This window comes from Eretmochelys imbricata, chromosome 6 (assembly GCF_965152235.1).
Source record: "Eretmochelys imbricata isolate rEreImb1 chromosome 6, rEreImb1.hap1, whole genome shotgun sequence".
Lineage (NCBI taxonomy): Eukaryota > Metazoa > Chordata > Testudines > Cheloniidae > Eretmochelys > Eretmochelys imbricata.
In genome coordinates this window covers 120,842,561-120,859,811 of record NC_135577.1, presented here as the reverse complement: position 1 = coordinate 120,859,811, position 17,251 = coordinate 120,842,561, and the positions used below count along the sequence as shown (strand labels likewise).

At 44.4% G+C, this 17,251-nt stretch overlaps 1 protein-coding gene across 1 annotated transcript in view; it reads right to left on the bottom strand.

The window, feature by feature from the left end:
• RTN1 (reticulon 1) overlaps window positions 1–17,251 on the bottom strand; it is a 197,536-nt gene that overhangs the window by 96,179 nt on the left and 84,106 nt on the right. The gene's annotated exons all lie outside the window — the stretch shown is intronic.

Here is a 17,251-nt window from a genome sequence, read left to right as displayed (position 1 = left end):
CAATTCCTATGCTAGATTGTTAAAAGGAGAGGTCTCAGTTTGGGGCCCAATCATTGGAGGTGTTGAGCACCCTGAACTCCTACTTACATAAACAGGTGTCAAGGTGCTTAGCTCCTGCCAGGGGGTGCTGAGGGATCCCAGGATCAGGGCAAAGTTATCAGCCAGGCTTGCAAAGTGAGTGTATAATAAATGATTCCGCATTTTTCCCCCCATGGAGAGAGACCACATGCACAGCCTGCAGGCTTTCCACTTCAGCAAACAGGCTGAGAGAAATAAAACTCGTCCTGGCAGTAAAGTGCGGGTATAAGTGTCTTTGACAGCTCTCACCAGTGGATTAGAAAACATAAAAATAAACAGCCCCCAAAAGAGTCCCCCCTCATCAACAAAAAATCTTCCAGCGTTGTAAGGGTGAGTTTTAAAAGGAGGTGATGACATCCTCTAAATAGGAACCAATAGTGCTCATTGGGCTAAATCGCCATGGTAATTATCTGACAGAGGATGACGCTCATATCACTTTGCCATTTCAACAGAAAGCCGAGCATCCTCAGAAATGAAAAGACAGGTACAGGCAGTATCATGTATTTGTTATAACAATAATATTAGTAACCTGAGTTGTAAGGTATGGTTCAGGGATACGAAAAGTCTTCCTAAAAAACTATCCAATGTACTTCTCTAGGGCTGATTAAGCTCCGATTAAGAGAGATAATGTACTCTTATTTCGTTTTACTCACATGGTACCACTAGAGTGATCAAACTTAGGTCAAAGGATAAAATTTTCAGAAGCACCTATGTAACATAGGTGCCTAAGGGCTTGTCTATATGGGGACACTCAGGAAAATTAATCTGAATTGGCTAAAGGTGTGATTTAAAGTGGATTAGTTCAACTGCATCAAATCCCTGTGTGGACACTCTCATCCAGAATTAAAGTGCCCTTAATTCTGCTTAGTTCAATTCACTGAATCAATGCCACTTCAATTCTGAATGAGAATGTGCACACAGGAGTTTAATGCAAAAATCTACTTTTAATATACATCTTCAGTTAATTTGGATTAACTTTCATGCGTATCCTTGTGTAGACAAACTCTAAGCCCTATTTTCAAAATGATGTAGGTACTTAGGAGCCTTAAGTCTCATGGGCTTTCAAAGCTCCTAAGAGAAGCTTGGTGGGGGAGGTGGAAAGAGAATTTGGATACGGTTCAAATAAACATCCAGAGAGATCTGAGTTGAAACTCTGAACTTTTGCGGGCCAGCCATGACTGATTGAACCCTGCACAAAATGAAGCCCATTTCTTGTCAAACATTGAGAGGAAAGGGTACCCTTCTGCTCTGGGCTTGGTTTAAACTCCCTGAGGTCTACTAAGCTGTTTCAGCAACATAAATGCTTTGAAGAGATAGAGGATACATCTACACAGCAAAACAAAACAAAAAAACCCACCAAAACCCCATGGCAGTGAGTCCCAGAGCCCAGGACAACTGACTTGGGCTTGCGGGGCTCAAAATAGCAGTGTAGACGTTCAGACTCAGGCTGGAGCCCGTGCTCTGAGATTCTGCCCGCTCACTGGGTTTCAGAGCTTGGGCTCCAGTCCAGTGGAATCACTGAACACAGAAGAGAAAACTTAATTTTCTAATACTGCATACCACCTACAGCAAAGCATTAGGTACAATACAACACAGACAAGAACTTAGGGCTGGGGTAAATTAGGAGTGACTCAATTGAAACTAGTGGAGTTATACCTGTGGAAAGCTGTCACAAGAGAGACATCTCAGACTCCTAGAGCAAACAGAGTCTGAAGATTTGAAATCATCAGCTTCAAGTCAGGATCAAATCTAATGCCCAAGGGAAAGCAGCCAAATCTAGGTCAGAGAGGCCATGGCTTTGTGAGCCTAGGCTCAGAGTCTAGAACAACTGTCTATGTATTTTTTTCCTATAGTGTCCCACCATTGCTCCAGCAATGCAGCACCACTAATGAGAGCAACAAGTAAGTGGAGCATTAGAACAGACCGGCCACTCGTGGCTGCTGTTATTTTGTCTACGACAGTGCTACTCACTGGTAGTACTAGTGAGAAATGTTGAGAGAAAACAGGTCGTATAGATCCAGCCTAGGTAGGACCCAGGGGAAGAGATATTGGGGCAGAGTGAAGAAGACAAGGCATCACGAGCAATTAGCATCAAGAAACACTAAAAGCAGAAACAGTCTGATGCAGACAACCAGTCACCTGGCCACTCACAGGGCCAGGGACCTAAAATGCTTGCATTGTTTGTTCCTGTGTTAAGTGATTTCTCTCTATTTTTAGGAGCGGGAGGAGGGTGGTCAGAGGATACGTCTAACATGTCAACTGAACATTTTTTGACAGTACATTAAAGGAAGAGTAATCTCCAAGGCAGTGGCAGAATATGAGTCAGATTTACAGCTGGTGTAACTGGCATAGCTCCACTGGCTTCATTTTACACCTGCTGAGGATTTGGCCCCTATACGTTTTGACATAGATGCTACAAAAACTTCTACTGTACATTTAAAGTTAGATATATGAAAATCAGTTCCTCCTTTACTTACCTGCCAAGATTGGAATTTTGAGTTTTGTTCCTGCAGGAGATGAAGCTCCAAGCAGGGATAGGAAGACCTTTGTAGCCATTGCACATTTCTGATGAACATACCAACCCATGTGCTATTTCAGGAACAAAACGATACAGCCATGAGACACTCCACATCATTTGTGTCATAAGAGCTTTTCAAAATGAAGGAAAATAAGGGAGTAGAACCATGAATCTCCAAAGTTCTGAGGGGACACCAGAAATATGCAGATAATTAATGAGCCAGCCTGGCAAGCTTTGGAATCTGCGCTCCGGGCCAGTGGGCAATGAAGATTTCAAAGCCACCTGGGCTGAGTGACTGCCCCACTTATTGAAAGGTTTCTAGGCTTTCTAAAGACCTTAGATAATTAGGGTTTTATTGTGCTGTTTGCCTTCGTTCTGAACTACTGTTTCTTAAAATGGCATGATGTGGGGCTAGATTGTCCTTTGGCCTAGCCTGTGTGATGATCACTGTGATACCCTGGCACCCCCTTATTCACCACTGTCATATAATTAGGATATGTTTTGCACAAAGTATGCCTTGTGAGGTATCATCCTAAAAGTCTTGATCTGCTAGACATTAATGTCTCATTGGATTGTATGTGCTATCATCATATGTGAAGTTATGAAGTTTGGTTATGTATGTGGTACTGAAACACGCTGTGAGTTTGAAAACACCCACAAGCAGCCTTTCCGGTACAACAGTAAAAAGGCCAAGCAATGTTAATGGCTTATTGAGGAAATGCACACAAGCACGAGGATTACCCCAGGAACTGTGTGCAATAGAACCCTCTCAGAGATAGCACTACACAATGGGAACTCTTTGACCCAGGTCACAGAAAAATTGCTTTCCAGCAAGTTGGAAGAAGATAATAAAGGGGGAAATGACATCATGATGGTATCTCACTACAACAACACTCGTGGAAACACCTGAGGAACAAAGACTGAACTGGGGGAAGTGATGGTCCCTGGCTAAAAGGATTTCTAGCCTGTGTATGAAAACCTGAAAAACTCAAGCTGCAAAGCAAAGGCAGCTTGTGCCTTACGAATCTGCCAGTCTGTTTATTTCTCAGGATGAGAATTTGCTAATTCATATCCTACCTATCTAGTGTGTTAAGATCAGTTTGCATTTTTGTTTAGTTACTAGGTAATCTGCTTTGATCTGTTTGCTATAATTTATAATCACTTAAAATCTATCTTTTGTAATTAATAAACGTATTTTATGTTTTAATCCAAACCAGTGTGCATTTGACTAAGGTGTCCGGGGAAAACCTCAGCTTGGTTACCACAAGTGTGCATGGTCCTCTTCACATTGAGGGAGTGGTAGACCAGGTATTAAACCCAAATACTGGCCAGATTTGACCAGGGCAGGACGATACTGCTCTGGGGGTCCTAGACTGGGAGGCTGGTGGGTAGAGTGTCTGCATGTAACTGCAGCTGGGTGTGTCCCTACCTGTGTGAATGCTGGTGAAAGTGCAAGCTTGGAGGGCTTTGTAGCTTGTCACAGCAGCACAGTATGAGAGGTAGCCCAGGCTGGTGGGTCAGAGGGCTCAGTGGTACCCAAGCTCCAGGTTGCACCCTGAGGGAACCTGTCACAGTCGCCACCTTGACTGACACACTGGAGACTGAACCAGGGACCTGGACAGCTAAAATCATGAGCTGCTACAGCTTGAGTTAAAAGGTCACTGGGGCTGTAGCAGACTCATATCCTCTGTGGATTAGGCACAGAGTATGGGGTAGGGGAAGACACCTGAAACACATACTCCGCAGCGGGTTACACCAGTGCAAGAGGCATAAAGATCATTGCACACACATCCCTACATCCCTCTGACTACCCAGTCCTTGGGTCTAGCAATGCAGAAGCAAGGAAGTGCTGCAGACTCGCTACTCATGGTTTGGAAAATATGGACATGGATTGGACAGAGCCTTGTCTCAGCCCCACCCCCTCCTCAACAGACTGGCCTGCACAGCTGAGCCACTGCAGATATCATCATTTGCTTACAGTATAGGAAAGCAGCAAATTACTATGCCCCTGTTGCAAGGGGGAAGCAGGGTGGAAATTGTCTTCCCTGTGTTGCGCTTGGGGAGACACAGCAATGTACTGCCTCATAAACAGGGTTTGTGGCAAAGTCACAATCTCTCTCCCAGGGATCTTACGCAGTGTAACTGGTATTTAGTAAAGCTTTCCTGTTCGCTTTCAGAGTAAGCCTAACTTCAGGTCTATAATTTGTTGGAATGTATATTATTAAAACAGGTGGGAGTGAACAGCTGGATCTAACACTGTGCACAAGCCGAGATTGGTTATTTGGATGTACCACCCTCTGCTCAGCCCTTTGTTTGGCTTTGCAAATGAAAAACAAACAGAAGTGCCCAGATCACAATCCCTATTGTCACTTTAATAAATTCCCTCCATGCACAGGGAAAGCAGGTAGCTATACAAACCAGCACACAAGGTAAAAATGATTAATATCCTCATTATCCGCGGTGCATTCATTTTCTTTCTCTATCTGATTTGTGGGCAAATAGCTCCTGTGCAGTGAAAACAGACTAGTAGCCCACCCTGCTAATATGCTAATCATGGGCCATACTGATCTCAGTGACTGCGAACTGATATTTGAGCAGAAGGCCACAGCATTTTCTTGCCTCTGAAAACAAACAAGATGCTGGGAGGCCACCAGGCTAAGGAAGAACAGTACACGGAGGAATTCAAAACATGCATAATTGATAACAATGCTGCACCAGTTCAGCCCATTGCATGTTGCAAGCAGCCAGTTAAAATCTGCAGTAGTTGGCAGTAATATCTGACCCAGATACTAACTTCAGTTCAACATGGCAATTCTATTCTTAGACTACTCAGTGTAGCAAGCCGTTCTTGCAGGGTGACCGCGGAATGTGATTGCCTGAATCTGTCACCTTTGTGCCATCACTACATATGCGTGCTGTGTAATTATTGTTCACAATACACAGCAGCTGGCCTGAGCAATGGGTGACAGAGAGGAGAACGAACCCTGCCTCAGAGAGCCAGAGTCCCTCCCCTGCTCTCTCCTTCTACTGGGGAGGGAGTCAGGGCCAGATTTTTAAAGGCACCAAAAGATGCAGATAGGCTATGGTCAGCATCTCAATCTGAGCAGGGGAACGCAGGGGCTTACTCCCCACTACAGTCCTGTACTGCCAAGTAAGGACTGTGACAATCTAGCCCCAGAAAACAAAGTGTCATGGATACTGTGACATTTTTAGGCCTGATCTGATTTAGTGCTGATTGCTTCCAACAAGCTGCTGATCCCCTTCCTCTCACAGTGATCTCCAGGGGCACTGAGAGAGCCCAGCACATTTCAGAGGGTGCCTAGCACTTTGCAGCATGTGTCCCTTTATCCCTTGGCCCATGCAAGGAGTAACGGAGACTCTCATTTGGACCCTACCAGCTCACCAGTTTCAGCAGGGCTCTTTCTTTCTCATGTTGAGAGTTGCTACGTTTCCCAAATTTCACAAGACCTTGCTGGCTGTAAGGGGCGTTCCCATGGCATGAGAGCCTTGCTGGCAGGAGAACGGGCCCAAAAGATCATTTTGAATGACAGTTGTCAGTGCACCTAGTTGAGTTTATTTTTCAGGACAAAAGGAAATAGGTGTGTAATGGGGTGGCACCCACCTCTCAGGAGTGCCCCTTGGCTGAGTGTGTGTGCCTGAAGTCTCTCAGTTTGTGGTGACTCCTGTCAGTGGTTTCTCAGGCGGGTTTTCAGTGACTCAGCCCTCTGGTTGAGTCACACACACTGTCGGTATGTGAAACAGAACAGATCTCTTCTAGGGTATACAGTCCACCACGGGCCTATCCCAGTACCCCTCTGTTGGTATCTCTGTAGCCCTCCACGGGCTCAGTCTTTAACTAGTCCCAGCCCTGGTATGTGGCCATACCCCCAGAACTTCCTCCCTGGAGACATTGTCTTAGAATCATAGAATATCAGGGTTGGAAGGGACCTCAGGAGATCATCTAGTCCAACCCCCTGCTCAAAGCAGGACCAATCCCCAATTTTTGCCCCAGATCCCTAAATGGCCCCCTCAAGGATTGAACTCACAACCCTGGGTTTAGCAGGCCAATGCTCAAAACACTGAGCTATCCCTCCCCCCGATAGCGGTCTTCCTGCAGCACTCCCTGGGCTCAGTCCTTACTTAGTCCCAGCAGCCAGCCAGCCAGGAGCTCCCTCTTGCTCCCCAGGTCCCTACCAGCAACTGATCTGTCCGTGGTCCTGCAGCTCCTTCAGCCAACCAGGAACATAGTTCTCACTCCAATATCTCCAGGCAGCAACTAGCTGACTCTGGCACCGAAGCTCCTTTTATCTGAATCTGCTGGGCCCTGATTGGCTGCTCCCTGCAGCCTCCCTCATTGGCTGCTTCCCCGCAACTGCTCTAGACCTTGTGGAGGACTTGTCTTCCGCTCCTCTCGAGGACTGGGTTGGCGGGGGCCTCTGGGCCTAGTCTACTCTGTCACAAGGTGGCAATCTTAACAGAAATCTTACAGGAAAATATTGTTCTCTAACAGAACTGCAGGACTCCCAAGACCTCCATCTACCACTGCTAAATTTATCTGTGGAGCTAAGAATCCCCACCCCTGTTTTTCTCTAAGTTGTTTAAGGAACATATGCTTTAACAGACCTGCAAATTCTGAGCTTGACATTAAGAAGACACCAACTGCTCACCATCTAACTTAATCTATTCCATCTGTTGTACTTGCAAGGCACCCATCACCATGGTATCTGTGATAACATTTTGAGTTCAACCTCCTGAGGAAAAGGAAGCAAGAAGGCCTTTTTGAACATGTTCAGCATTGGTCTAATTCTGCTCCTGCTGAAGTCACAGCTAGGTCAACGTGAGTGCTTTGGAAAGGCCCACCCACACTGTTCACAGCAAATCCTTAGGGAGATCAGTTAATGAGGCTTTAGTCACCTGGCTAGTCAAAACATTTCTGTTAAAACTTTTTTTTTGACAAAAAGTTGGATTTCCAACTAAAGTGTTTGTGGCAAGTATTTGTTTCCCTCAATGTTTTTCATTTCAGTTTTTCATTGGAAAATCAAAATCCCCCAAACTGACCCCTTTTAGTTTTCTGCCAGTTTTCAGCCAAAAGTTTTTGGTTTTTGACAAAAAGTCAAAAGTTCCTGGGGGAAAAAAAAAATTCAAATATCCAACTAGCTCTAAAAGTAAGTTGTGTTTTGCCTGTATTGTCTAACATTTGCCAAATGGTCAGAATAGGTGGAGAAAGCCAAACCACTTTCTATTCAGTCCTTTCAGTCTCCTCAGGAGTCATTGTGTCAACTCAGAGGCTGTACCTGTACAGTGCCAGGAGACACTTGGGATTTGATTATTGGAAAAACAGTGCCAAATAAAACTGGCCAGTGGGTGAGGGAGGAATGCCTTAGAATTCTAGTTTGTGGGACTTGTTTTGCAGTTTAGAAACTCTCTTTTTTCCTCCCACTTTTCAGCAGTAGGAATGGAGCTCTCAGAGCTGCACCACCATGCTACAATATGGTGCCCGAAGGGACACGTTGACTGCTTGGTTCAAATGGCACAAAAGAAGTCAGACTGCAGCGTTGCCAGACAGAATATATGGTCTTTTTTCATTGTCTTGCCTTTTTTTCAGTGAGGTCGTTTGTCTGATTGTGTTTGGAATGGCTGCATTGCCCCATGGCAGCCTACATCTAAAGGAAAAGTCTACAGCAGTGTTTCTCAACTGGTTTGATACCAGGGACCAGCTTGTTGCCTTCCTAAACTGTGTCAGGGAGATCTCAGGGACTGGTCATTGAGAAACACTGAATGGCAGAGGATAAGAAAAGGCAAGAAAAAGTCAGCTGAAGATGTGAAATCCTAAAATGGTGGTTGGCTGGCTGATTCACAGCAAAAGGACCCATCAGTCTGCACTGCTGATAACCAAGTCATGGAACACACAATTGTGCCACAGATCTTCTAATCATAAGCAAGACTGAATACCTGCATTTCTATTGTTCTTGCTCTGCTAGCTTTTACTGTGGAAGTTCCTCCATGTCGTCTGTTAACACCATCCACGTTTCCACTGTTAACATCATCCTCACTATGACAATCACAACATTACGGAATTCAGGAGGAGATTAGCACACCGGCATATGCTGCAAGATGGCAGATCGGTACAAGCTAGTCATAGGGGGATGTAGGAGCCAATCACTTTCATTTTCACCTGAAAAATTGTGATGTAAAGAATAAAGAGAATGTGTACTGCGTGCCTGATCCCAAATGAAAAACAATGAGTAATGGGGGCATTTGATATGGGTTTATGACAAACATGTATCTACAAATATCATTATGAGAAAAGACCTTTTATCATCACCAGATGCAGCAAACAGCACATAAATAATTTCCCATTGTATATTGTACTGCTCTGTAGACAGTGTTAAAACATCTACACATTGATGCATAAATTATAAATGCAGATGACCGGAAAAGGTCAATATCTTTAAGAAAGCTAGGAGGAAGGATCTGGAGAACTATGGGCCAATTAGCATGATGCCTATTCTGGGAAATATTTGAGTGTGTTCCGTAATAAGTGAGTCAGAAGGACAGTTGGGAGAAATGTGTCTAATAACTGACAGAAATAGATTAATTAGAAACAGGTGATGCTAACCAAATCTAACAGCCTTCTTGGACATAGCAACTGATTTAGGAGAGAAAAGGAAAGAAATGGATGTCGTATACTTGGATTTCAATAATACATATGGTATAGTGTCATCTACAGTCAAACATTTAATACGTGTATTAGAAACTGATTGAACAGGTACAGAGAGTAGGAATTAATGGTAAGGTCTCCAAGTGGAGGATGTTTGAGGGTTTGGAAACAGAGATCCATATCATTAAATAATTGCATTAACCATTTATAACGCAGGAAGTGTCAATTCACCAAGATGATTATCTGCAGAAAACACCCAATTCAGAGAAGTAGCAAATCAGGTCAGAACCAAACTGCAAAGAGTGGGCTGTGGGCAGTGAGCTGAGATTCAGTATGGCAGAATGTAAAAGATTGCACCTAAGAAGAGGCTCTAAACAGCACAGATACAGATTATGGGGACAGCTAACAGGGAAGCCTAAGAAAGACATACAGACTGACAGCCAGCGAAGGAAGAGCTCATAGGTCAACACAGCATTGAGAAAAAAGCTAACTGTGGCCCAGGAAGCTAGCTTAAGGTATTTTCCATAGCAGTAATGCAAGAAACCTACAGCCTACATCCTGTAAGACATTCACCTAAGTAGTTAGCATAAGACTTTGAGGGCTGTGAGCCTTAGCATAAGTGAGTTACCTAACAGTGACCCTGAGTTATTGGGGAACTGCGAATATTACGTTTAGGGGATTTTTGTATAAGCTGATACCAGGTAACTGCAGAAATATGAACTGATATCAGCTTTTGGATATGTTAGGATAGAAACATCTGCAAAAGTACAACTCCAGACCTGGCTTGGCAATGATAATAGGCTGAGATCATTAATATACTAACCTCTAGGATAAGGGCACTCCAACATTATTACAGCGAGGAAGTTAGTTATGAACATGGAGGCCATCCATCCATAGGAATATTCATGGCAGTAACGAGGCTCTATAGTAGGCCAAACCACTATGTAAGCTTTGAGATCTTGACCATTGGATTTGTTTGGCATGCCAGAGGCAGGGTAGGACCCTGTCTCCCATTACTAGGTCTCCAAGAGAAGGCTGCGACTATATGTAAGGGGATGGTGCAGGACATGGCCACCTTAATGCTTTGCTACAGCTATATTCACATTTGGGTTGGAACGTGGTTTTTTTACTAATTATGCTAATAACAGTATCTAAAGCTTTGCTTTGCCCTCAGTATGTCATTGCTGTGCACATCGGGGTTCCTAACCAGATACTGAACTTAATTCTGTTGTGCCTGATTCTGGGACTAGAACCTTTTAAACATCAGAAATTTAATCACTGGAAATAACCAATAATCAATAACCACTCAGTGAATCGGGCAACATAACGCTATTCCTGGATACCCTGAATATACAGGAGGAGTCACATTTTAAACTGATGTGTTTCTATAGACCATTTGCACAAATAAGTTAGAAACGTTGTTTGGTTTCCTACAGTTTAGGAAAGGTGCAGGAAAAAACCCCTAGAGAATCCACAAAAGAAGGCACCAAAAAATGGTACGAGTGTTGGAGGATAAGGCACATGGGACAAGTGGGGAGGGTAAGGCACTGTGGCAGCTAAATTTATGTAGTGTGGAAAGGGGAGGACTCGGAGGACACGATCACAGTCTATATATACCTCTCAAGGTATCAATATAAATGAAGGAAGGGAATTAGTTACAGTCTCAGAAGATGGAGCAGTGGTTTGAACTTAAGGAAGAAAATATTAGCCTAAATGTGAAGAATTTTTTCCTAACAAAGCAAGAGAAGTGATCAATGCACCATCATTGCATTAGAATAGAACTGAGCAGACGTTCCTGAGAGATGACATAGGATCCAAAAGGCAAGGAGTCCGGCTGGATGACCCAGATGTCTTTTCTGGCCTTACTAACTAAGGGCCAAATTCTGTCTTACTTACTCATGCTGAGTAATACCTTAAGACACAGGTGGTCGCCTGGATCTAAGGTAGACTACTCAGAGATTCTGAGACACTTGCTCATGGCTAGCTGTACCTTGCGCTGAGAGTCACTCCACTGAGGTCAATGGGCTTGCTGAGGTCAATGGTGTGGAGTGAGGTACTACTGAAAATGAGGAAGAGTATCAGGAGCTGATGCAGAGCCTGGTGCTACTTGAGGAAGGGTTGCATAACCAGGATCTATGTTTCCAGTTTCCAACAAAGAGAGTTACCCACTTTGAAGATAAAAGTCAAATGACATGCATGAAAGAGGCCAAATTTGGCATGAAAACAGGACTGTTTTAAAAGCACTTTTTTAGCATATACAGGAAATCACAAACAGATATGCAGTTATAGCACAAGTCAAGAATACAACGGTGCAGAGCAAGGACATTAAAATAGCTCTGAATAACTGGATTTCAAGAAACTCAAAAGACCTCCTTGGAGGTTTATCCCCATTGTTTCCCAAGGGGCATTACCACAAGCAACAGAAAGGTTTTACTGGAATAGGATGCCATAGTGAAATTGGCTTTGGGATCACTATGCCACTGTCTGTGTTTTACTAAGTAGAAATTTGCAAATAATTAATGGCAGATACCCACTGAAGTTTGCTCAGGAGAAAAGGTTACTCCATGAGGAGTCCCAGCGTGCTTTTTACATGGACAGGGCAGGCAAACTATGATAGACAAATCATCTTGAAGACACATGGTCAGAATCCTCTGCATCTGAAAATACACTATACTAGAGACTTTACAGTAGGACGCTTCCACGTGGGAACTGGAAGGATATTTCCTCACCAGTTCCCTAGGGAAAGCATCTCCTTTATACTGCTTTCAAATTCTCCTCCTATCAGAGAAGAGGGCAGAGACTGTCTTAGCAAGGAAGGAGGGTGTGTGCACTAGAGGGTGTGGAAAGAGCCTGTGGCAAGCACTTCCGAGAGGTGACTCACACTCGCCTGGAATACCAAAACCACAGCAGAAGGAAGCAGAGACGTCTCGTGCAGAACCATCCAGACCACCAGTGCAGAAGGATTCTCTGATGAAAAGACACTCTTCCCCACCTAAGGAGTTTGGTGAGCGAGACCATCTAGCCTACATCCCAGAAGATCTGGAGCAAGTCCAGTGATGGGAAGCTGGAACAAACCTCCACAAATAAGCCTTGTTCACGGGATGTGGAATGGTGTTGGGAAAGAAATTCTGTTTGAGAAAATACGGTACTGTTCAGGCAGGCTGCCACAGCTCTGTGAGGGAGAGTAAGGGCAGTAACGGGGTAGGCACAGAAAGTAAGAGAGAGAGAGGGCTTGGTCCTCGACCAGGTATCTGATCAGCAGAGCAAACCAGCTGGAAGGATGCTCTAAAACCTCAGCTATAGATTCCCTCTGAAACAGGGGGATTCATAGATTCCCAGATACCAAGGCCAGAAGGAACAATGGTGATAATAAACTCTGATCTATAAAACACAGGCCAGAGAACTTCCCCCAAATAATTCCTAGAGCAGATCTTTTAGAAAAACATCCAGTCTTGATTTGAAAATGGGCAGTGATGGAGAATCCATCACAGCCCCTGGTAAATTGTTCCAATGGTTAATTACAATCACTGTTAAAACTTTACGCCCTATTTCCAGACTGAATTTGTCTAGTTTCAACTTTCAGCAACTGGATCTTGTTATACCTTTCTCGGCGAGATTGAAGAGACCATTATTAAATATTTGTTCCCATGTAGATACGTATAGACTGTAATTAAGTCACCCCTTAAACTTCTCTTCGTTAAAGAGTTTAATCTATTTAGCTTGAGTCTATCACCATAAGGAATGTTTTCTAATCCTTTAATCATTCTCATGGCTCTTCTCTGAACCCTCTCCAGTTTATCAACATCCTTTTTGAATTGTGGACACCAGAAAATGAAACAGCATTCCAGCAGTGGTTGCACCAGTGCCAAATATAGAGATAAAATAAGCTCTCAACTCCTGCTCAAGGTTCCTGTTTATGCATCCCAGTATCGCATTAGCTGTTTTGGCCCCAGAGTCACACTGGGGGCTCATGTTCAGCTGATTATCAACCACAATCCCCAAATCTTTTTCAGAGTCACTGCTTTCCAGGATAGGGTCCCCCATCCTGTAAGTGTAGCTACATACTTTGTTTCTTGATGTATACATTTGCATTTACATATATTAAAATACATATTGTTTGTTTGTGCCCAGTCTACCAAATGATCCAGATTGCTCTGAGTCAGTGACCTGTCTTCTTCATTAGTTAGCACTCCCCCAATTTTTGCATCATCTGAATACTTCATCAGTGATGATTTTTTATTTTCTTGCAGGTTATTGATAAAAATGTTAAAATAGGAAGAGCCATGAACCAATCCCGGAGGGACCACCCTGGAAACACATCCGCTCAATGACGATTCCCTGTTTATAATGACATTTTGAGACCTATCAGTTAGCCAGTTTTTAATCCATTTAACGTGTGTCATGTTAATTGTTCTACTTTTTAAACCAAAATGTTATGTGGTACCAAGTCAAATGCCCTGCAGAAGTCTAAGTATTTTATGTCAGCACTATTACCTTTATCAATCAAATTTGTAATCTCATCAAAAAAAGATATTAAGTTAGTTTGACAGGATCTAGTTTCCATGAACCCGTGCTGATTGGCATTAATTGTATTACTCGCCTTTAATTCTTTATTAATCAAGTCCTGTATCAGCTGCTCCATGATCTTGCTCAGGATTGACATCAGGCAGACAAGCCTATAATTACCCTGGTCATCCCCTTGGCACATCAGCTTTCTTCCAGTCTTCTGGAACTTCCCCAGTGCTCAAAGATTTATTGAAAATCGACATTAATGGTCCAACAAGCTCCTCAAGCAGCTCTTTTAAAACTCTTGCGTTCAATGATCTGGACCTGCTGATTTAGAAATATCTAACTCTAGTAGTTTCTGTTTAACATCCTCCAGAGATACTATGGGACTAGAAAGAGTGCTAGCATCACCAAATGATGAGACTGTATCATGTGACACATGAGCGGAATAAAGACTGTATAGGCAGCTCTATGTCACATACTTGCCCTACTCTGCAGGAGGACGATGGGGCATGCCAGAGGGGAGAAGGGCCGGCTCAGTGTGAGAACTCTCAGGCTGCTCTAAATTATGCTGAGGGCCATTTTAGTCCCTGGCTGGTCCAGGATTTGGGGAGCAGCAAAGTGATTTAGGACCAGATTTTTCAAGGTAATGATACCAATGGGATTTATATGCTGACACACCTTTGAAAATCTGGCCCTGAGAGCATAATCTCGGCCCAGCTGAAGGCTGAGCCCCGAGAGAAGGATGTGGGCATCATTTGTGTGAGATGTATTTCGGGCTTTAACCCGGGAGGCTACTCACCACATGGCAGTGTGGTTTCCAAGGTAACAACTTATCAAATATTGCCAGAATCACTGTCTTAAAGCCCCATGCATTGGAACTAAGTGTGATATGGGGGCAAAAGCACCCCCGAGGCTTCTATTATATGATGCCTTTTTCCTATGCACATTGCATACTCTACATAGAATCATAGAATATCAGGGTTGGAAGGGACCTCAGGAGGTCATCTAGTCCAACCCCCTGCTCAAAGGAGGACCAATCCCCAATTAAATCATCCCAGCCAGGGCTTTGTCAAGCCTGATCTTAAAAATTTCTAAGGAAGGAGATTCTACCACCTCCCTAGGTAACGCATTCCAGTGTTTCACCACCCTCCTAGTGAAAAAGTTTTTCCTAATATCCAACCTAAACCTCCCCCACAGCAACTTGAGACCATTACTCCTTGTCCTGTCCTCTTCTACCACTGAGAATAGTCTAAAACCATCCTCTCTGGAACCACCTCTCAGGTAGTTGAAAGCAGCTATCAAATCCCCCCTCATTCTTCTCTTCTGCAGGCTAAACAATCCCAGCTCCCTCAGCCTCTCCTCATAAGTCATGTGTTCTAGACCCCTAATCATTTTTGTTGCCCTTCACTGGACTCTCTCCAATTTATCCACATCCTTCTTGTAGTGTGGGGCCCAAAACTGGACACAGTACTCCAGATGAGGCCTCACCAATGTCGAATAGAGGGGAACGATCACGTCCCTCGATCTGCTCGCTATGCCCCTACTTATACATCCCAAAATGCCATTGGCCTTCTTGGCAACAAGGGCACACTGCTGACTCATATCCAGCTTCTCGTCCACTGTCACCCCTAGGTCCTTTTCCACAGAACTGCTGCCTAGCCATTTGGTCCCTAGTCTGTAGCTGTGCATTGGGTTCTTCCGTCCTAAGTGCAGGACCCTGCACTTATCCTTATTGAACCTCATCAGATTTCTTTTGGCCCAATCCTCCAATTTGTCTAAGTCCCTCTGTATCCTATCCCTGCCCTCCAGCGTATCTACCACTCCTCCCAGTTTAGTATCATCCGCAAATTTGCTGAGAGTGCAATCCACACCATCCTCCAGATCATTTATGAAGATATTGAACAAAACCAGCCCCAGGACCGACCCCTGGGGCACTCCACTTGACACCGGCTGCCAACTAGACATGGAGCCATTGATCACTACCCGTTGAGCCCGACAATCTAGCCAACTTTCTACCCACCTTATAGTGCATTCATCCAGCCCATACTTCTTTAACTTGCTGACAAGAATACTGTGGGAGATCGTGTCAAAAGCTTTGCTAAAGTCAAGAAACAATACATCCACTGCTTTCCCTTCATCCACAGAACCAGTAATCTCATCATAGAAGGCGATTAGATTAGTCAGGCATGACCTTCCCTTGGTGAATCCATGCTGACTGTTCCTGATCACTTTCCTCTCATGTAAGTGCTTCAGGATTGAATCTTTGAGGACCTGCTCCATGATTTTTCCGGGGACTGAAGTGAGGCTGACTGGCCTGTAGTTCCCAGCATCCTCCTTCTTCCCTTTTTTAAAGATGGGCACTACATTAGCCTTTTTCCAGTCATCCGGGACTTCCCCCGTTCGCCACGAGTTTTCAAAGATAATTGCCAATGGTTCTGCAATCACAGCCGCCAATTCCTTTAGCCCTGTCGGGTGCAACTCGTCCGGCCCCATGGACTTGTGCACGTCCAGCTTTTCTAAATAGTCCCTAACCACCTCTTTCTCCACAGAGGGCTGGTCATCTATTCCCCATGTTGTGATGCCCAGCGCAGGAGTCTGGGAGCTGACCTTGTTCGTGAAGGCAGAGGCAAAAAAAGCATTGAGTACATTTGCTTTTTCCACATCCTCTGTCACTAGGTTGCTTCCCTCATTCATTAAGGGGCCCACACTTTCCTTGGCTTTCTTCTTGTTGCCAACATACCTGAAGAAACCCTTCTTGTTACTCTTGACATCTCTTGCTAGCTGCAGCTCCAGGTGCGATTTGGCCATCCTGATTTCATTCCTACATGCCCGAGCAATATTTTTATACTCTTCCCTGGTCATATGTCCAACCTTCCACTTCTTGTAAGCTTCTTTTTTATGTTTAAGATCCGATAGGATTTCACCGTTAAGCCAAGCTGGTCGCCTGCCATATTTACTATTCTTTCGACACATCGGGATGGTTTGTCCCTGTAACCTCAACAGGGATTCCTTGAAATATAGCCAGCTCTCCTGAACTCCTTTCCCCTTCATGTTAGTCCCCCAGGGGATCTTACCCATCTGTTCCCTGAGGGAGTTGAAGTCTGCTTTCCTGAAGTCCAGGGTCCGTATCCTGCTGCCTACCTTTCTTCCCTGTGTCAAGATCCTGAACTCAACCAACTCATGGTCACTGCCTCTCAGATTCCCGTCCACTTTTGCTTCCCCCACTAATTCTTCCCGGTTTGTGAGCAGCAGGTCAAGAAAAGCTCCCCCCCAGTTGGCTCCTCTAGCACTTGCACCAGGAAATTGTCCCCTACGCTTTCCAAAAACTTCCTGGATTGTCTATGCATCTGAGGGCCAATCTTTTTTCTGCAGTGTTTCAAAATGGAGGGTGCGGGGGATTTTGAGAATTATAATTGTAGGGACAGGGGATTGTATGCAGGGGGGTCTGCAGTGGGTTATCTAGGGAACGTCTACGCTGCGAAGAA